Source organism: Syzygium oleosum, unplaced genomic scaffold, assembly GCF_021117445.2.
Source record: "Syzygium oleosum isolate NSW1041296 unplaced genomic scaffold, Sole_v2.1 Sole_v2.13, whole genome shotgun sequence".
Lineage (NCBI taxonomy): Eukaryota > Viridiplantae > Streptophyta > Magnoliopsida > Myrtales > Myrtaceae > Syzygium > Syzygium oleosum.
Genome location: NW_026607497.1, coordinates 10792662 through 10815649, shown reverse-complemented (window position 1 = coordinate 10815649; position 22988 = coordinate 10792662). Strand labels below are relative to the sequence as shown.

At 40.0% G+C, this 22988-nt stretch overlaps 1 pseudogene; it reads right to left on the bottom strand.

The window, feature by feature from the left end:
• Positions 1-14308: 14308 nt before the first annotated feature.
• LOC130139744 (equilibrative nucleotide transporter 3-like) lies at positions 14309-22469 on the bottom strand (annotated as a pseudogene).
• Between the last annotated feature and the right edge of the window lie 519 nt (positions 22470-22988).

Sequence of the window (22988 nt, the reverse complement as noted above, 5' to 3'; positions counted from 1 at the left end):
ACATTGAATATTAGGCTAAAGTTCAAGGAATACTTTGAACAAATTATAAGTCGAGGGACTAAATTACACATTGAGTCCAAGTTCATGGATTGTTTGTGTCATTATCGCTAGATAAATTGTTAGGCATGTACATTCTATATGGGCACTACCACTCCTCCTTTCCCTAGGAAACTCATCTCTAACTATAGTACATGTGAAAGCATCTTTTTTCCTCGGTCACCGAGCAGTCCCATCTTTGTCCTAAACCAATCGAGATGAAGTGAATTATTCTATGGTTTCCATGGCATACTTTGAACATTGCTATTCTGCACTTGCGGTTTGACTATACTGAGTTATTTTCATGAACTTGTAGCTTTAATTTTTTATATGATAGAGAATTAATTCCAAGAAGTCTATTGAGAAGATGTGGAAAGGGTCTCTCGAACACGATGCTTCTCAATGTTCGAGGCGGTTCCTAGACCATAGAATTAGAAATGCGTGATAATGACATCGTTTCATTGTTTAAAGGCTGGCAGGAATTCACGGAACCATACTCCATTAATCATATTCACCTCATAGTTTTTGAGTATAAAGGGGCCGGGACTCCTCTTTTCGCCTAATATTGTTAAATCAAAATGCTTAAGAGATATTGTGATGGCGTACAATTGTACAAAAAGGCAATCGCTAATTTAAACTAAGCATGCAATTCAATTAAATTGTGTACATTCTGAAGGCCACTCAATGCGTTCTATTAACTAAGATTAGCCTAGATCGGCATGTAGTTGCAAAATTACAGCACCCCGTCATTCGATTTTCACTCCCCTGCAAGAGCATTTTAGTATTTCAAAACATAGCAATATAGACCAATCGCATAGCGACATAAAAAAAGATAATCAAAATATGAGGAATAGAAAAGGTGTGGTAACAATTAATAGAGAGGAATGGTGAATAAAGAAAGTTCCGTTCATGGATCAAGCTAGGCCCAGTCGCAAACAAGGTCGCATGCATGCTGGCAATGAATCAGGGCACTTCTCGATTAAACTAAAAAGATTGAATTTCTCGATGAAAGATCAAAGTTGTATCGATTTTCATGCATGCGCTTAGGATATAGTTTGCTAATTCATGTAGGTCGCGATGACAAAAATAGAAGTTTGGACATCCTTAGCATCCACAATTGCCCATAATCAAAATTAGATTGGTCACTTCGCTTGTCTAGTAGCTAAGGGGTTAGAGTTAAAAATAAAAGAGAAAAAGAGGGCATCAGAACAGAGTTTTATCAGAGGGAAAATCCCATGCATCCCACACCAACCTGTTCCCCACGTGGCGAGGTCCCATTTGCGGTGGCAATCTTTGGTGGACCCCCTCCCCCCTCTCATAAAACTTCGTAAAAAAAAGGAAAATTTGAAACCTGACAAATATCTCCCGCGATTCGTCTACCCTGCATCCAATCCCACACAGAGCGGATCTTGACCTCTAATGTCGTCCGTCCGATCAGCCCGGCTCTCAAAGGTATTCCAAATCAAGGGTCAGTTATCCATATCCAGATTTATTCCCTACGCCGCAGGTACACAGTAGGACCGGGCCCACTTATGGGTGAGATTCCAGGACTTCTTTTTGGCGCGGAGGCACTTCAACTTCGCATACAAAAATCACAAATTGATACAAATATATCTGGACAATTATACACATAAATCACAAACTCCTCTTTTATTTTAAATCGTCATTTTGATAAATTGCTTCGGTTCTAAGGAGAGATTGGGCCAATGTGAGAGAATGAACTTGATCGATTGATCAGAATTGTCGTCTTCTTCTTCCTCGTCTTGGTCATAAATCGAGCTTCATCTATTTGTGGCTGGATTCATTCTTTCCCTTCTTTTCAATTGCGAAACTTATCCCTCTCTTTTGTCAATTTCAGCATCCCCATCTTCCACAAAATGCCTCGATTGGAACTTTTGCTTATGGTGATCCGTAGGTGGCAAGCAATCATGCCCGAGTATGGGATAATTTCCGTGCCATTACGGTTGGAAAGGAGAAAGGGACCGGGCTATCGAAAGGGCTTTCGGACCTGACTCCTTCAAAATCGAAATGAGCCGAGGCTTGGCGTGCATGCTAGGAGTAATTTGACATTCTAATCTTACAATTATGTAAAAATAATAAACAACTTCAAAATGTCCTTATAAGCTGAGTTTTTTTGTTTTGTTTATGGTATTATACGAGGGGTTTTCTGTAAAAAATCGGAGAGATAATACATGAAATGTCAAGACTAATATGTCAACGTTAACTAGATAAAAGGTTCTAAGTTAGCCCAAGTCTAATATGTCAATAGGTAGATCATTATTAAAAAATTATTCACATATATATATGTACCACCATTTTAAATTTTATTAATGGTCAACGTTAACTAGATAAAAGGTTCTAAGTTAGCCCAAGTCTAATATGTCAATAGGTGGATCATTATTAAAAAATTATTCACATGTATATATATGTACCTCCATTTTAAATTTTATTCAGTGTGTTCTTTATTTCTAATTTAGAATTTTATGGTATTTCTGAAATTTAATGTCCATAAAGATAGAAGTTTCCAATTGATTATGGTAATAGAAGAAGAATATCAACACCAATGTATAATTTATGACATGAATGAAGTCTCCATATGGTAACTCGGAAAACTTACTGGGTAACTTAAGTAGGGAATGATTTGACAAATATCATTCAGAGCTCTTAGCCTATACATTCGTTTTCTATGACATCCTCAATAAAGTTCTTAGTTTCCAAGTAAGTAGCCATGCATTATTACCACAATCCCATTATCGAACCATTCATGTAAAAAAGCAATTGACGTTGCTCAGGCCAGGACATGCAATAATTTGACTAGATATATTTGCTGCAACGTGGAAATAAACTGTCACGGCTCGAATCCCAACGGGATCGCAACACCCCACGAAGGTCGTATTGAACGCGATGTCCCAGGACGCATCGCCGACCCAAACGAAGCACTCGAAGACAAATGCAAGTGGAAGCGGAAATCAAACAACCCAGATAATAAATAATGACAACATGGTAGTACTTGTACAAATCAATAAACTCATATCATTAGCTTAAGACCATAAAATTCATATATCAGGCTCTTAGGGTTAGCATCCATCTTCATCATAAAAAAAAATAGGTGGTAGGGTAGGCTAGCTAGCTGCACAAAAAGGACTCTACCAAAAAGCTTCTAAGCCCGGTACCCAAACGCTCCTACAATGCCCAATCAGAATCTGACCTTGTAGACTCCGACTCCGTATCAGCTTCGATCCCGATCGGCTCTTCCTCGGGCTCCCCTTTGGGCTCGGACTCAGAGGGTTCAACTACAGGTTCCAGCTCCGGGTCTAACTCCATCGACTCCGATTCTGGGTCAGGGTTTTCAGGGACGAACTCCAGATCGATGACTTCACCGTCGAGAGGGACAACTTCCATTGGGTCCCAGTCCCCAAATCCTGCCACTAAGCCTCCTTGGGGAACGTCAAATCCTTGTATTGGCCCCACCAATTCTCCGTCATTCTCTCGATACAGCCAAGCCAAAAACACCATGGGTTTCCAGTTCATTGATCCCTCGTCTACATACACCACACTAGCATGCCTATAGTACACCATGTTCTCCCCCACCGGATACTCTGTGACCATGTGATCGATATGCAAGGGTATCCCAAAATGACGAGACGGCATAATCAAGGTCTGGGTCAGGGGTCTGAAAAGGTTTGCACTACAGCAATAAGAATAAATCTCAATAAGCAGACAACCTAAACTCCACCTAGGCCAATGCATACCCAGACGAATCCAACATGCAAACTAGCAGCCAACACATTCGAATCCACACAAACATGCTTACCTCTCCTTAAATCAAGTGCCAACTTTGCATATTAGTTAAATCACCATAATGCGATAATAACTCAAGAAGTAACACAAACACTCAAGCACCATAACCACGTACGTTCACCCATTTTAACCAAACACAATTTGCATACGTGGCTAAGCAACTATCCACGACCCGCGTTAACACGCCTCAGGTCCATTCTCATAGCCCGTGTCAACATGCCTCAGACTCAACCCTCCGATCAATCTGGGCTCAGTCCCGTGTAACCACGCCTCAGGACATTTCTCTCAACCCAAATAACCACGTCTCAAGTCATTTCTTGCCTTTCTAGCCACACCCGCATAATCACGCCTCATGTTGGCAGCCCTTCGATCAATCCGGGCTCAGTGCCGCGTAACCACACCTCAAGACATTTCTCTCGACTCGCATAATCACGCCTTAGATCATTTTTTGCCTTTCTAGCCACACCCGCGTAACCACGCCTCAGGTTGACAGCCCTCCGATCAATCCGGGCTCAGTCCCGCGTAACCACGCCTCAGGACATTCCTCATGCACATACACCACAACACAATTCGCTATTCTAACACGTCATAATTCCCAAACTCAAATCATGCTCCCCACATCAGCCCACCAACCCGACATTCAAGTCGGCACATTCAAATATCCAGTTCACCCACAAACGCCACGACAAACTAGCCATTGAACCCACCATAATTCAGCCACTAATTAAGCCACAATATCATTGCAATTTAGTCTACCAACGGGCCACATTCAAACATCAATAATAACCTTAACTTAGCCACTAAATCAATACTAATCAACCCTTAAATAAGTCTAAATAATACCCATTATACTAGGTAAGGTTTAGGGAGTCACTTACCTAGGTTTGGCCCGGGGAAAATCGACAAGGGGCCAAAATGGCCCGGGGGAATAGTGGCGGGCTCGGTGCGGCACGGGTGCAACTGGCACGGTGGTTGGCCACGGCTCGGCACAGCCCTCGGCCACGCCCGAGACTCTTGGCCGCGGCCGGGCGAGCGGGCTAGACGGATGGGCAACGGCTAGGCATGACGGCAAGCGGCTGGGCAATGACAGGTGAGCGGTTGGGCTACTCGACCATGGCCGGGACAGTCCGGCCATGGTAGGGACGGCCAAGCGTGCTCGGCCACGGCCCTGGCAGGTGGCCGGCGAGCTGAGTAAGCGGCCGGACTGGCTGGTGCGCAAGCCGGCCTGGCTAGCTGGGCGGCACGGCGGCGGACGAGTGGGCTGGCAGGCGGCAACGACGACGAGGCTCGGCCCGAGCAGGGCGAAGTAGAGGCGACCGCGTTTTCGCCGGAGCAGCAGGGACGATGGCGGCTTGGGGGGAAAGCTGGGTGGTGGTGGCGAGCCGATGGGGGCAACGGGGTCCGAGACGGCGATGCGTGGCAGTCGTGGGCGAGGCGGAACAGGGGCGAGTCGGGGCGAAGGAAAAACAGGGGAAGGGGAAAGAGAGGGGGGTTGCGGCGGTGATGGCGCAGCTGGCGGCGGTGCGGCGATCGTGGGCGAGCGACGATGCAAGGCGAGTGGGTGGCGAGCTGCGGCTGGGTGAGCGGCGATCGTGCGGTGAGCAGCAAGAAGCAGAAAGCAGGAGCTTGGCCAAGAAGAAGAAGGGGAAGAAGAAGAAGAAAGGAAAGAAGAAGAAGAAAGAAGAAGAAAAGAAGAGAGAGAGAGAGAGAGAGAGAGAGGACGTGAGCGTAAGGGGGGGAGGGGGCGTGCATGGGGCAGAGGGGGGAAGGGACGCGCGGCAGAGGAGAGAGAGAGAGAGAGAGAGAGAGAGAGAGAGGGGGAGGGAAAAGTCAACCCCTCTCGAATGCGATCTAACAGCCCACGTTCAAACCTGAAATCGATCCGACGATCCACGAAAAATCCTAATTATAAATTAGGAAAAAGGTCCAAAAGACACTAAATAAAATACACTACGATGGAGATTTACTAGTCCAAATCCGCACCCGGTCCAAATTTCACTTTTCGATAATTCCAAGCAATATCGATACTGGCCATAATAATATCGACAACGTCCAATTAAATTTGTCACGAAACTCCGAGAAATTCGACACCAAAGTTCGGGCTCTAAATAACGGCCAAATTCGATCGAATGGGATTTTAGCGAAATCTCAAATTTAAAATAATCCGAGAGTGATCAGTTCTGAGCGAGATTTAACTATAAGCGCACTGACGAAATACACATTTTATAAATCCCAGAAATGGGTCGAAATTCGGAATGTCACATAAACCAATGATTGATGGTAAACTAAGTTGATTAATGTCGGGCAATTTTCATTTTTGCTGTTGAAATTGCTTCTGTTTCGTTGTGTGCCTCTTTCCTGGTGAGCTTGTTTTTTTGTACTTTTGTTTTGTGGTAGTCTTGTTTCGGAAGAGTCGCGTTGCTTTTGCTGGTGTGGGTGTTGCGGCTTTGCTATTGGTAGATTCAGTCATATATTCTCGATCTTGGACCTTGAGACACTACGTGCCATCGGACCCTTTTGTTTAAGTTGAGCGTTCGAGCTAAAGATTTGGTGATTTGGGGACTTAGCCACTCGACCAAGCAAAGACAGTTTATATCAACAACAACAACATCGTCTCATCTAACCTCAGTTCATGTCATATTATTATTGCCGTTATATGTAAGACGATCATCTGTGATTGGACAACCACGTCAGATAAATCTAGCGAAACTTGATCGAAAGGACTTGATTACAATTTTATATCCACTTGCTCAATCTAGATGTTACCAAATATGTATTTTCTATTGAAAAAAATTGACTAGCTGGTATTTCAAGTTCTCGTGTCATAACGGGGTTTTGCTATTGCGTCATTAGAAAACACCATACTTTGTTAATTATGATATAAACCTATGTATATTATGTTTGTGTCAATTCGTGTCACTTTTGGATTTGCCATATGATCATATGTATGAACGTGTTAAATCGTATAGGAAGTTGCCAACTCTTTCAATCCTCATTTTTTCTATATAATTGTACTAGTTCTAAGGGGTGTGCAAGGTTGTTTTTGGGTACTTTGAAACTGAGCGGATGAATGAATTTCGTGGTAAACACAAATAGCAACACATAAGTGATGAAAAAGATAAATGCTAACCTCTTATTAATGTAACAGAAATGTTTGTCACGTCACAAGGTAGATCATACACGTCTCAGTATACAATTATACTGATCGAGGGTGGTGGTGAAGGTCCAACCCTTGCCAGATCCGGCGAGGGCAGCACTTGCCCAAGCCGCGAGCCACCCTCGCCGGATCTGGCGAGGGCGGCGGCGAGGGCCGCAACACCTTCATCGGGGACCTGGCCATGGGCCAAGGAAGGAGAAGAAGAAGAAAAAAAAAGAAAACAAAAGGAAAAATAAAAAGAAAGAAATATTACAAAATTCAAAATAATATTAAAATATTATTAATAAAAAGAAATTTTGTACGGTTACCAAACGCATTTATGTTCTTTTTCTATTCCAAGAATAGAAATTTTGGAAAATTACCAAACGCCTTCAAATGCTTAGAAATTGTTTCCGGAAATGGAATAAAAAAGAATCATTTTTTAGTAAAAATTATTTCCGGGAAAAGAATGGTTACCAAACGCACCTTGAGGATACTGATCATAAAAGCATCAACCATTGATCTTTTGTGTATTTTGCAGACATTAACTTTTCCACATTTTACTTTACCAAAAAAAAAAAACTTTTCCACGTTTTAATTAATGCAAGGAATATTAGCAAATTATGCAAATACATCAAGGTTGATCTCTAATTTCTAGTGCATCACATCCTAGTTATCCTTGGGGGCAGTGAGGCCAACTATCCTTTGATAATTAATTGTACGGTCGAGCTTTTTTTTTTTTTTTTCGAAAACGAATCTTATTCAATGAAAGAGTTAAACATCAAAACCCACATATTGAGATTCATGATTAAGCAAATGCAAAAGAGCTGCGGTGGGTTGGAAACTCAATTCAATCGTTGGGCCTTGGCAACCCAATCTGCTACAATATTTGCCTTTCTATCGCAATGGGCTAGAGTTAAATTAGAAAATTGGCCCAGAAGCTCACGGGCCTTCGTAATAAGCACTCTGACTTTCCGTAAGCTTTGATCTGCGCTCTTCACCGTCTGAACTAAAGCCACATTGTTTGACTCCATCTCAATGAGTTCATGTCTTTTGGAGAGAGAAAACTTCAAAGCTTTTCCAAAAGCTAGGAAACTAGAATCGTCAAGGAAACTAGCATCGATTTGGTGAATCCATCAATAAGCTTTCCTAGCGCATCTCAGCAAACACAAGAAATTGATCCCGTGGTTGATCCTGCATCATATGAGCCATCGAAATTGATTCGCACCACTCTTCCTGTTGGCAACATGTCAGATCAAGGTGTGACTATTAAGTAAAATTTCTTTGTCCACATAGTTTTAAGTAAAATTTCTTTGTCCCGTCAAATTAAAACGATTTGAATTCGGCGGTGGAATTAGATCGGTGCTTTAAGAGGCTCGAACACTCGATGCTTCAATTACTTTGTTGACCCAGCATGGCGTGACATTGTATTTATATCCAAAATCGCTCATTAATTTCGGTTAAACGCCACGAACGAACCAGGCAATACCAAAGTCCCCGGATTTTTTGCATGCCATTGGCACCAACCATTGAACCAAAATACAGAGAGAAATGACATCTGACCTTTTATGGGTTAATTGTCGCTTTCCCACCAAATTAACCAGGTGTGAGAGAAAACACTGAGCTTTTTAGTACATGAACTATATTTCCAAAATTCGATTGGACGTACTGATCCCAGAACATTTTTCCGAGCACTGATAAAGATGCTCTGCGCATATAACTTTGTTTTGATCATATACCCAATTGGGTTACTTAGTGTTCGTGTTGTCAGTCTCAAACCCGGACTGCCGTTGAGTGCGCATCGCATACCTTTCACTAGCAACAGTCCTAGTTTTACTCAGTAAAGATCGGTCTTTTTCATTCGATATTCACACTCGTGCCCAGACAGAAATTGATCATCTCAGCGGTGTTTTAGGTAGAGAGTATGGTTGAAAAAAGCCCGGGCTATTATTGGGTCTACAAGGACACCAGCAAGTGCAACTATACCGATAATGATACGTTAGAGTGCAATTTGTCAAGGCCTACTAATTTAAATCACAATGCCGTAATTACACTTACATGAGAACACTAAAGTTAGCACATTCAAAGCTCGATAGTCTCCTAAATTGATTGTTTAACAAGTGTATCATGCCATGATTGATAGATTCCTTGGAAATATTTTTTCCCTAAATCATATATAATAATGCGGACGAAAACAAAAGCTTCGTCCCTTCTAAAATTATCTGATTTTCAGAGTCAAATATTCAAAATTACATTTTATATGGGCACTGCCACTCCATCTTTTCCTTGCGAACTCGTCTCTAACTCTAGTACATGTGAAGCAATTTGAACACAATAATTTTTATTCTGGAAATCAAGATTGACCATTCTTTTAAAGCCGAATTTTATATAAAAAATTGAACCTTAAAACGGATCACACGGACACACAAACTTAAACTTTTGGGTTTAAAACTTCTGGGTTTAAAATCAACACCCGTTACTCTGTCTGTTGAAGTTGGAATGGAACCACCGTTGAATAGCATACATGGCAGCTGACATGTCACTATAAATCTATTCAGCAACTGAGCTGGGTATGGTACTTTAAAACGTTAATATACCAAAGAAATCTCTTCTTCTCGTGAGGTGACTGTATTTTGTCTGTAATTATTACCCATCGAGATCAAAAACTCTATTGCATGTGTGCCATTGTCAAATAACTATCTTCTGTGATTAGGATATTGAGGATACTCCGTGAATTACAACATCAAGTCCATGGTGAAGAGCAAGGACTGAAGCAACAAAAGAGAATCTAAAGTAAAGAATAACAATTGAATCAGGAAAGCAAGATAGGTCAGTCGGCATGCAATGTCGGAACAAAAAGTTAGGAACATCTAAGCATAGCTCTCTTGACAAAAGGAGAAGTTCATAGGCGAAAACTCCAGCTAAAAGAGCACGGTTCTGCACATACGCCCTCAAGATGACTCTCAACCCCAAATGCTGCACAAAGCGAGACCAAACCAGCTCCCTCGTAACTAATAAATAAATCTAATTCCATCAACCCCCCACAACAAATAAATAATCAAATTAAACAGATAGTCCCAAGATTATAATAATGACAGAAACAGGAATTTTGTAAGAAGGAATAAAAGAATCCACACACCTCTAGGTCCTATACTAACGCTAACAGAAACAGAATCAGCTAATTTATCAAATCCCAGATTGAAGACCCTCTCTGCATCCTTTTGCCAAAGGATATCTTCTCGGAACCGGATTTAATCACAAAAAGTTTCCAACTTTTTACCCGTTTGACCCAACACACTACTATTTCCACTCAGATTTGAACAGTTTCTTCAATCTCAAACCAAAGAGTATAATTCGTAAAAGGGCATCAAGAAATTGAGCTAAAAGTGAAGAAAAGGAGGAACTTGGACTGAAGGAGGCAGGCATTCTCACTTCTCAGGAGATTCTTCCTGGTTTTTTTAAGAGGTTGTGTTCTGCCTGCCGCTGCTTGCGTCTGTCCAGTAAGGGACGTTTCTCTTAGGCTCCCGTTCTAGCAGTCCTCCTTATTTGCCAAACTGGCTCCGCTAAGGGAGATCTCTGCCCACATCTCGCGTACCTCGCCGTCCCTCGCGATCCATGTCCCGTGCCACCGGAAGTCATAGACTGTTGTCAGCTCAGCACTCACCCGCTGCTCTCCCCTTGCGGCAACCACTCGCCGCCGGCCGTTGCACAGCCCGTCTCAGGTAAGGGCCTGTCTCTCCCCACCCCTGTTTTTGACGAACTTCTCTCAGTTCATCTCTCATCCTTGCAGTACTCGCAGGCCACTCATCGTCGGCCGAGAGACACGAACTGCACTTGCACTCAGCCGAGTGAAGTGAACCGAACAGAGGCGAGCAGTGGCCAAGAGGGGTCAACAATGGGGGTCGCCGGAGAGAGCAGAGCGGCGGCCGGCGACGGCGGAAACTGTAGAGAGAGAGAGAGAATGTGTGCGTGCGTGTGCGTGTTTGAGGGAGTGATGAAAAATGAAAATAGACGATGGAGTGGAGGGCTCTGTTGTTATTGTCCTCTTGTTACAACAACAGCCGTTGATCTCCATGCGATCTAACGGTAGAAAATGTCAACGCTTGATCTAATCGCGATGGATACCGATCCTTGTCATTTAATCTAACAAAGGAGATCGAATCTAGGTCACCAATCCTTGTGGATGTCCTCGTAGCATTGATTATTACGATTTTAGGTACAATTTTTCATATGTTCATTTTACATGAAATTTCAGTGACGCTGGTTATAGTTTAAATATATTATATGTATGTGTATAAGGGTTTTAGAATTAATATTGATGGCTTTGTTAATAATAATTAAATGAAACTTTTTAAAATTACTTAATAACAAGATTTGAGATTGGCACTCGATACTAACAGCCTCCCCATAACTTGAATAGGTTTTACAATCAATACCATGCGGACTTGTAAATAATACTATAATTTAAAGATTCTTTATAATTTAAAGTAGTGAGTTAAAGCTGCAGTTAAAACATGTAAAAATTATTTGCTTTTTAATATAATAGTTGTCCTAGTTATATAGATCTATGCTCAAGATGAGATGTTAGGTTATTGCATACGATGAGACTGATCTTAATAGGACTTTCAATCGGATTGAGCACACTTGTAAAACATAGGAATCACGGATTAATACTTGATTTAATTGGACATTTTCATGAGGTTTCAGATAAAAATATGATAAAAGAAATTAAGTTTCCATTGAAAAATAATAAAAGGACTAGTGTTTTTCATATAAAACAAAGTACAAGCCCAAAATTGTAATTTTCTTTTTATAGAAACTTGTACATGTAGGCGTTACGTGTCTATTTGCTGGAGTTGGCTCGGCATATTCGGTCTAAGTTTGGATTGGAAATTGAATTTCGTCCTTAATTGTACATGTAGGCACTTCATTTTCATGCTTTTCTGTTTCAAATTCTTCAGGGTTTGTGATTTGATTCTCTGGAGTGTGAGGGGCTATGCTCCAAAGGAAATCCTTCCTTCTCACCTGTCTTTACCTCTCCTTTCCATGGATGTGTGTAGCTGGTGTGCACACACACTCTTCACCTCAAGTACAATGGCAAAGCATATTCATAGGTTCTATTCCTTTTTCCACACCACCCCCCGCTTGATTATAAATACTCAATATCTTCCCAAGCTTTGTGCATAGAAGCCATTGCACTTAACTGCACTACAACTATTCTGTGCACTTTCGCTCTTGAACCACAAAAGATTAGCTATCTCCATCAGTCCGTGAGATCTGCTTTGTCTTTTTAAGCCTGTTCAATTATGACCTATAACTCATATTTGCGTTTCTTAGTTTGTTATCCCGTCCATTCACATGCTTTGCTTTTTGTGAGTCCTCACTCACAGTCAGGAACTAAGTTTAGGCAGCAGAAGTGCAAGAGGGACATTCGAATTTGGGAGGACCTATGTGGTGAGGCCGAAGGGAAACAACAGGCCGCAATCTTTGTTTTCTCGAGTGGCTAACGTTAGTTTTATTGATGTGATTGCTCAATTGTACTACATGATTCTCCGGTCTCTGAGAATTATTTTGGCTAATGTAAGGACGTCACCGCTCTCCCCGAGAAAAAAAGTATAATTATTTCTCTTGAGTCATGTCTAATGCTCAATTTTTTTGCTGTTTCAAGCGACTTGAGAAATCTCATGTCAAATTTGCAAGCTCAATTCAAACATCTCAAGGTCGCCTTGGGTCACGCATTCACTTCTAGGTATGTTGAAATATGCTTCGTAATGATGGCATAAGAAGTGTTTGACAGAATTATTCGCACTTGGTGGACTTTTGCCTCCAAAAACTAGAAAAAAACAGAAGGGTACGTGACAAACTCAATTTCTTGGGAATTTGCATGTTTTGTCCTTTTGGGGTGCCGGTGGTCCATGCTAAAGTTTTTCACTCACTTCCTCTTCCCAATGTAAGCATGGAATATCATCTATTATTTATGCGCTTACGCATCCTAGTCTTGACTCATACAAATACTATTGCAGCATCAATAAGTGAAGGAAAATCTCGGTTGACAGGAAATGGACTAGCAAACATTACACGTAGTTACTTTATTTTTTTGAACAAAAATCATATGAGACACGACGGATTGCTTTCCAAACGATCAATAACACAAAGCAAACAATCACAAATCTGACTGATGCATTTCGTCGAACAAATGGTGAGCATCTCGGAAAATGATTTTATACGCGATATTAATGCAACATTTCAATCCAGATGCTTCTAGAAAAGGTTTAATTCATATCAGTGAAAAGTAGTTTCAATCCCGATCACTTTCCAAGCAAATAGCGACATCGACTCCAAACTCAACTTTCATTTAGCGAAATAAGCAATGCAGAGTGTTTCGAACCTTACGCTCATATATCATATAAACAGTTTACAGGTAAAAATTCACACAACCAGCGAACACAAACTTCAAACATGTGAACATGTTTCAATGACTTATTTGCACGAGTTTCGCTCAGGCATTTCAACAAACATATGGCAGGCAACTCAGTTTAGTGATCGAGACGACAGAGCGAATCAGCGATTGAAAACCATACGATCACAATATCATCAAAGTAGGGTCAAATCGACAATAGATCCTCAATTGGAGACTATTTTCACGTAAAACACAACTAGAGTTCTCGGCCTCAGTCTCGCGTACATAAGTAACGGAAACAGAGCATAACCAATAATACCTTGAAGAAAAGCAGCAACAACAGACCATGTTGAACGGACGATCGAATCGGAGGGAGAAGTCGTTGGAGACAATGACGATGGGAATGAAAGATAACCAGAGTCTTCGCTTCCTTGCAGCAGTTGGAAGATTAGGAGCTTCAAGTGAGGAGTCAGAGTCCGAGGCCGATCGAGCTTCAGCCACTGCTGATTTTTCTCAACTCAAGGTAAGGTGTGTTTGGCTGCGAAGTAACAGCGATATGTACAAACTTTTTTTCCGTACTTTCGACCATGTGATACATCGCTAATCAAATGAACTGAGCTAGAGGCGGGCCAAAAGCAGAGTGGGAGGCACAAAGATGGGAGCATGTTGCACTTTGACAAATAAGCTAGAAGTCGAGCTTTTTCTGTGCATGATCGATTCATCTGAGCTGTAGGAGAACTAGGAAGGCTGAAAAGGCGGTCATACATATCGCATCCAATTGAAGAGTGTTCTAGGCGACTTGTACTAAAGTTCAAAGCAGCTATAAGATTTGAAATATACCCCAAGCGAGGCTTTTCAAAGATAAATACTATATAATGACAAAAAAAGAAGAAGATAAATACTTCAATGTAGTGAAGCTATAGGGTTTTCCTCCCAGAGGTTTGAGTGTGAAAGTACAAGCAGCATTGTCGCCGTACCGAAACATTTACTATAATTGATAAATACAAATAAAATACCATTGCATTCTACTTGCAAAATTAATGGGCATTTATATAAAGAGAAAGGGAAATGTGACTTGTACTTAGCCTAACAACTGAATGTGTCCTTTTCAATATATGTGAATCGAAAGAACCTCTAGTGAGATCATTGTCTTCCCTATCGAAAGCCATCCTCATGAAAGTGATGACTGGTCTCTAAAACTTGCCGTTGCCTATCATCCACAACCAGCCTAGAGCAACTCCCAAAAATGTCCCACCCAAGAGAAACAACACAAGCAAGTTGCCCAAGGTATTTTGCTCCGGTCCTTGAAAAAAGAGCTCGACCCATTTTGAATTGTAAGAAGAAATTGTGCTAAAATGAACACAACTTAAAAGAGATAAAGTTCGGGTCAAACCTTGTAGCCCTTGGGTGCTACTGTCATAACAAAGACAATAAGATAACCATGGGTCAAGCCCAAGAAAGAAACGAGCATTATCATCCATCCCTGATCACCATACTTTGCTGTGAAATAGAATGTAGGGACAAAAAGGAAACCGGCAAGAGTCGCTAACATGAGGCCCTTTCGGGACTCTAACTTGAGCCAACTGATAAGGGGAATGTACTGAGCTATGAAATCCCATACATTTTAAATAGCAATCAAAACTAGCGAGTACCTGAAACGGAAGCGATGAAGCAAGATTGTAGTGAGTACACAAACCTTTGCAGAGGGCGACATTCATTATGAGAAGTGTTAGAGAAATCGGCCTCCGTTACCAGTACTCACCATGATCCCAATTGGTGTGTTTCGATGTTCTCATAGAGAAAGCCCGGGAAGATTGTCAATGTCAAAACATGTGTAAGATACAGACCAATGGCATAATCTATATTTTGAAACAACAATTGTTTGTTGCTCAATCGATCATCTTTAGAGCCTTCATCCTGCCAAAATTTCAAAATTTTCAAGGTTTCAGATACATTAAAAGCAACACAAATTTTACAACTACAACAGAGCAAGTTTCACCGCTATGATGCACCTGTCTCTGAATTCCAACAGCAGCAAGGTCAGCTGACACAGATTTACACCCTTCCGAGGTCGCCTTGGAGCGGCAGGACTTCACAACTGGAATCTTAACGAACCAAGTAGCATACATAATGATGCATATAAACTCGAAGAACGTGGAGATTGCCAAAAACAACACTGAAAAATAAATTGAAGATTGATGAGAAGAGTTCTGCATATTGCTTTCACTTGACAAAGCTGATTATTGCACCATGAGTTTCCTCTGTGTAAAGTCAAGGCACAACATAGGAAGGTGGGTTTTACCTACTGAATGATAATTCCTTAAAAAATGAGATAGACCCTATATGACATAAAGCCTGAGTCCTTAAGGAGAAAGGACTACATGCTATGAGCACGTGATCACAGATGCTATCAAGTCAAACAAGACTTGCTCGAGTGTTAAAATTCCACAAACAACAAGACCCCCTACATGACAGGATGAATTTAGAAATTGATAAAGATTTTCCGATGATGACAAAGAATTACATACTATCTCCCTTGCGAAGACCATCATGAGTCTTGTCAAAGGCTGCTTTTGTCATCAACCTCAAAGCAGATGTTAGAGCTCCCGATGCAGCTGAACCAGCGAAATACGACTGCATAAATGAAAATTCTCCATAATTTGAGGTAGAAAGACCAAGACCCAACTTGAAAAGATGCATCTTGAAGGGAATAATTTGCAGAAAGAATGCAATAAAATAGTAGGAGACCGCCCACCTGCATGAATTGAGGACACATGAAAGACAGATCGCCGACCATACCACCCTGAACTTGAGCATTGGCCACTCCAAAACAGGCAACGATCAGACATATACCGAAATAAAGCCCAATTCCTCCTTTCCCTGACGTGGCTAAGTCCAACTATCATGTATGAAATCCAGCAATGGAGTTAATGTAAGATGCCAGAATTCACGGAAAATAACTTGAATTAGATAATTGCAGTAGTAGGATCACCATGAATAGAAAGATTTATGCCTTCAGACAACTTTCAACTATGAGAAAGAGTGTACTTAGAGTGAAAAGAGTGTATCCAACTATATTCCTCTTTCTTGTGTCAACTCTGGATTCATGGTACACTAAGATAGCCATCATCCCAATTGCGAATGGTTGATAAACAACTGTAAGCACTCTCGAATGATGATAATACTTCAGCCAACACGAAACATGTGTTAGAATAGCGCAATCAACCAATGACTTCATATTACACTAAGCAAATTACACAACGAAATAATTAGACGAAAAGATATCAAAGGACAAGTAAATAGTTTGCTAGTCCTAAAATAGCACTCGTAAGATAATTATGTTAATTACCCATCCGGACGTCACCCAGCATAGTGATAGTTATATCAACCATATAGCAACAAACTCTTATTGCTACGAGTAACGGATCAAGAAGATGAACCTTGGCCACGATGACAATGGTGAAATCACGGTACAACAAATCAACTTGATCAGCAAAATTCTCTAGACACACCTGTTTTGATGTAGCTAGCAAGGATCACCTAGAGGGGGGGTGAATAGGTGATCTTAAATAATTTTTATCAATTTATGCGGAAATGAAATATCACAGTTGAGTCTGAATAAAATTCAGATTCAAGACAGTTTATATAGACAGTGCTCTTGATGTGCAGTATGTAAAGTAAGAGTTAAAGGATAGAAAAACTGCAAACAAGTTTATAGTGGTTCGGCTTATAGCAAGCCTACGTCCACTCTCCCACGCTGACAGCCTACTGGCTGGATTCCACTAATCAAATCAATGAGAAGTTACAGCAAGTTGTGCCGCTTAAACCCAAGCACTTCTCCCCGAAGCTGGTGCTTTGCTTATACCAAGCCGATAGATCACACTATCTCACACCTAAGCACACACTTATAACACTGTCTACACCTCTCAAATGATTACACGTTTAAGCTCACGAAAGACAAGAGATTGAATCGGAGTATGCTCAGACTTTGGACTTGTTGATTCTTGATTTTGTTCTTTACCTTCTGCTCCTCGTTGATCTCCTTTTATACTCCTCCACTTCTAAACTAGCCGTTGGACAGTCTTCAGAGGATCATCTTCCAATATTCACCTTTGGACAGATTTGTATAAAATGGATTGAGTAGCCGTTGGTTGATAAAATCTGAATCCCGCTGATTCTGGTCGCCCATACAATCAAAATCTTGGTTTCCATAAGTAAAGCTTTATCCGTTGTAATGCATACTTGTTGTAATGTTTGATTGTCAATCAATTATAGCCTTAGATTGAGACAATCAAAACTTTCCTTCTGTGAAATCCATACCAGATCACTAGCTGTTATGTTTCGTTCTGAATTCTGCGTCTGAATAATTTTAGCGTCTGCGTCTGAATAATTTCAGCGCCTGCGTCTGAAGAATTTCCGCGTCTGAAGAAATTCTGCGTTTGAACTTTCTCGTTCTGAGTCTGAACTTTCTCGTTCTGAGTCTGAACTTTCTCGTTCTGAGTCTGAACTTCTCGTTCTGAGTCTGAATCTCTTTTGCTTGAAGTTCTTTCACAATCTGAACACGAACTAGATCAAGATTGACATATGCTTTTCTTCCAAAAACAACTTCCTGAATCAAATACTTCAAAGCATTTATCAGACTTACAAAATACTCATGGACAGTTTTGTCAACTTCAAAATCTATTGGGAATTTTCCTTAACAATCTCCCCATTTTTTATGGTGACAAAACTTCCATGCAGATATATAGATTTTGAGATAATTTTGAAAAATATGATCAAGCATATAATGTAGCAGATATTCAAGATATCATATATGATCAGAGTAATTTGATATGAGATTTTTTTTATACTCAGTTTTTGAATAAGACAAGGAGTATGACAAAATATGAACCTTAAAAAAAAATCTAAATCACAGTCTGTCTCCTTTTCTTTGAATCCAATAATCTGCATATCAAACCAAATCATATCTGCATATTTCTCCCCCTTTTTGTCAGCATCACAAAAAGATATATGCATAAAATTCCTTAATGATTATGACAATATATGGAAGTATAATCACAACTCAATATTATGCATCAATTAAGTAGAATTAACCACTAAGCACATATGCATATTTACATTCTCTCTCCCTTTTTGTCATAACAAAAAGTGATAGTAATGGAAAGGGTATCACGTAGAATTGATGTAGCTATTTCAAGCATTAAATATATGCAATATCTTACACACATGGCAACAAATATTACCAATTTGTATCTCAACATGCATGTTCAAAATATACCTTTCCTCTTTAGAAAGAATTCATCACTTGAGATCCTTCGTTGATTGCATCATGACTTGCGTAGGTTTGCATTCATGCTTCCTTTGTATAATTGTCTGCAATAAACTCATTTCCTTTCTAGTATCCTTGTATTTGGATCCTTTCTTTTTGTTAGATGCAGAATAGGAAACTTTCATAGAATCCCAAGGATACTTTCCCAACTCATCTCAGTAGAGTATTTAAGGGAAATATGCATAATAAAACAATATCTCGCAAAAAAAATTCTTTCTTTGTAAGGCATGACAATATCGGAGAACACATAATGAGTACATAAAAAATATTTCATTTCCAATAAGATATCAAACAATTTCTTTTATAAAATTTCATCTAAAAAATCCATCAAAATAATCTTGACTTTTATTACGACATTTCTAACACAACCAACTATGTAAAACAAGCCATTTCAAATCAAAATAAAGCAGAGCATGGAGATAAAATGTTAAGTCCAAAGAGAATTCATAGATATTTAAAGTACGTATCCAAAGCAAATTTAGAATTTGAAAAACATACATTTACTTACCAAATTCTCTTTCCTTATTCCCTGCAAGAAAAGTAATCTCATCTTTTCTTTGGTACCCAAATCTGCTTGGGTCCTTTTTGGTTAGAAGAAGCATCAAATCTCCAATTGATTGTCTTGGATTTCTTCCAATCAGTTGGACATTGTTGCTTATAGTGATCACTCGAGTTCGAGCAATTATAATATTGAAATCCAATAGGCTTGACAAATTGCTTACCAAAATGATTTCTATAATACTGGATTGAAGGCCTGCACTTTAATCTCTCCTTGACCTTCGGAAAGTCATTCTTGATCTCATTTTCATTTTCGAAACCGAGGCCGGATTTGTTGTAATAGGGGACTTGAATGGATAGAACATGCTCCAATGTCTTTGAGCCAAGAGCAAATTTTTTGCAAATCTTTGAAATTTCTTCCTTATAGGAATCAACTTCTTTTTGCAAATTATCCTTCTCTTCCTTGACAGAGGAATTCTCCTTTTCAAGCTCAATGATCCTTTTCTCATTCGTAATATTTTGTTGCTTCAATTTAGAGACTTCCTTTTTCAACTCGGAGATCTTCTTCAACGCATTTTCATGTTCCGCGCATAACTCTTCAAAAAGATCATCATCATCGAGAATAGGATCTGAACAAATCACCTCATCTTCTTCGGATTCAATGTCCGCCATTAAGCATAGATTTCCTTGCTCATAGATTTCATCATCGCTGGATTCAGACTCTTCATTGTCGTCTCTGTTCTTAAAATATTTTCTTTCTCCGGATTTCTTTGTTGGCTTCTTCTCTTTGAGGTTTCTTCCCTTGATTTTCATCTTCTTGTACTTTTTTATGAAGAGAGCTAGTTCTTCATCGTCAACATCTTCATCTTCAGAATCTGCATCAGAATCAATGTTAGTTTTTAATGCAATTGACTTATTACCTCTGGATTCATTCTCCTCATTCCGTTTCTCAGTCTCATATGATTGAAGAGTTCCAATTAACTCATTCACTGATAGAGGCTTGATCCTTTGTGTCTCTCGAAGAGATGTTTTGATGTTATCCCACTGATTTATCAGTCCTCTCAGAGTTTGTTAACTTTCATAGCATCTGAGACTGGTTGTCCTTGATATGCAAGACCGTTTACTATGTCAGCAAACCTGTCATACATATCAGCAACTGATTCTCCAGGCTTCATTTTGAAGGATTCATATTGACCAAGCAGAAGATTGATTTGAGTTTCCTTGGCTCGATCTGTTCCTTCATAAGTAGTGTGGAGAGTATCCCAGATTTCCTTAGCTAATTCACAAGAGGCAATTTTTTTATATTCAATAGGAGATAAAGCACAATAGAGAGAATAAATTGCTTTGGAATCTAAAGTTTCTCTTTTAGATATCTCAGATTGAGACAAAGGAGGATCTGCAGCTTTGCTTCCGTCTGCCTTTTCTTTTGAATCAGAAGATTTTGGATTGACTCCTCTGATGATGACATCCCATTGCATGTGATCAATCGACTTTATGAATGCCTTCATCTTATTTTTCCAGACACTATATTCCTTGCCATCGAAATATGGTGGTCTGTTGTTGGTCTGTCCTTCAATGAGACCTGGAGCACTCAAGCTAGCCATATAGATCGTTAGCTCAGAAGTAATACACTTCAATAAACAAGCAACCTGCTCTGATACCAATTGATGTAGCTAGCAAGGATCACCTAGAGGGGGGTGAATAGGTGATCTTAAATAATTTTTATCAATTTATGCGGAAATGAAATATCACAGTTGAGTCTGAATAAAATTCAGATTCAAGACAGTTTATATAGACAGTGCTCTTGATGTGCAGTATGTAAAGTAAGAGTTAAAGGATAGAAAAACTACAAACAAGTTTATAGTGGTTCGGCTTATAGCAAGCCTACGTCCACTCTCCCACGCTGACAGCCTACTGGCTGGATTCCACTAATCAAATCAATGAGAAGTTACAGCAAGTTGTGCCGCTTAAACCCAAGCACTTCTCCCCGAAGCTGGTGCTGCTTATACCAAGCCGATAGATCACATTATCTCACACCTAAGCACACACTTATAACACTATCTACACCTCTCAAATGATTACACGTTTAAGCTCACGAAAGACAAGAGATTGAATCGGAGTATGCTCAGACTTTGGACTTGTTGATTCTTGATTTCGTTCTCTACCTTCTGCTCCTCGTTGATCTCCTTTTATACTCCTCCACTTCCAAACTAGCCGTTGGACAGTCTTCAGAGGATCATCTTCCAATATTCACTTTTGGACAGATTTGTATAAAATGGATTGAGTAGCCGTTGGTTGATAAAATCTGAATCCCGCTGATTCTGGTCGCCCATACAATCAGAATCTTGGTTTCCATAAGTAGAGCTTTATCCGTTGTAATGCATACTTGTCGTAATGTTTGATTGTCAATCAATTATAGCCTTAGATTGAGACAATCAAAACTTTCCTTCTGTGAAATCCATACCAGATCACTAACTGTTATGTTTCGTTCTGAATTCTGTGTCTGAATAATTTTAGCGTCTGCGTCTGAATAATTTCAGCGCCTGCGTCTGAAGAAATTCTGCGTTTGAACTTTCTCGTTCTGAGTCTGAACTTTCTCGTTCTGAGTCTGAATCTCTTTTGCTTGAAGTTCTTTCACAATCTGAACACGAACTAGATCACGATTGACATATGCTTTTCTTCCAAAAACAACTTCCTGAATCAAAATACTTCAAAGCATTTATCAGACTTACAAAATACTCATGGACAGTTTTGTCAACTTCAAAATCTATTGGGAATTTTCCTTAACATGTTTTATAGTCAGACGGTGTTGAATAAACAATTATAGAACTACAATTCTCGGAACTCAAACAGAGTCAAGACCTTCCAAATCAAATCAGACAGCTAAAGAGAACAAAAAGTTCACTAAATATAGATCACAAAACAGAGAAATCAGGGTATTAACTTTAAAAGAACGTGGGAAGTTGGGAATAATCCGCAATTGATTACCGGGAACACTTTATAGTAATAATCTCCAATGGTCAGAATACTGTTCCAAGCCACAAGAGACCCAAGTCCAAGCACCCAACAGAACACCATTGCCTTAAACTTCCCCTGAAAAACAATTTGGTACATTGACTCCAACATGTCATCAAACAGGCGGAGAGCATCGATCAAGATAATACCCATGTACCAGTTTTCCTAATAAAACTGTAAAACAAGACAAACGAGCGCATTGAGACACAGACCTCAAGTCGAACTGGAAGCCCCGTTTCAGCAGCATTGATCATTGTTGCTTCCCTGCAAAACTCACCAAGGAAAACAAACTCAGCCCACAGAAAAGTTACTTTTGAGTCTGGTTAATCAAAAGCTGTATACCTAAGAGACACTGAACGGTGATCACTTGGGGAGCAACGTGCTTACACCGAACAGCAACTTAGACAAAAGGAAGAATCTGTCTCTTTTTTCTGTACGAAGAAGAGCGCGCAGAGAAACTAAAGACGGCTGGGAGGAATTCAAGGAGGATTCTTTGCCTTTTTGAGGTGACGGAATTTGAAGTGCATCGGGATCATCTTCTCTATTTTTGAAAGACCTTATTCAATCAATAGAGTCTCCAAGAGTGTCTAAAAGTTCACTTCCTTGTGAATAATGTTAATCTTTTAAGCTTAAAACAAGAATTTGATAATGAAAGCCACAACTCAACCCACCCTCACTTCCCTTCATCTAATCCGCAAAAGGAGGCCATTGGGAATATAATTGTAACGAACTCACCATGTAGACCTAACATGTTATTTCTAATTCAAAAATAT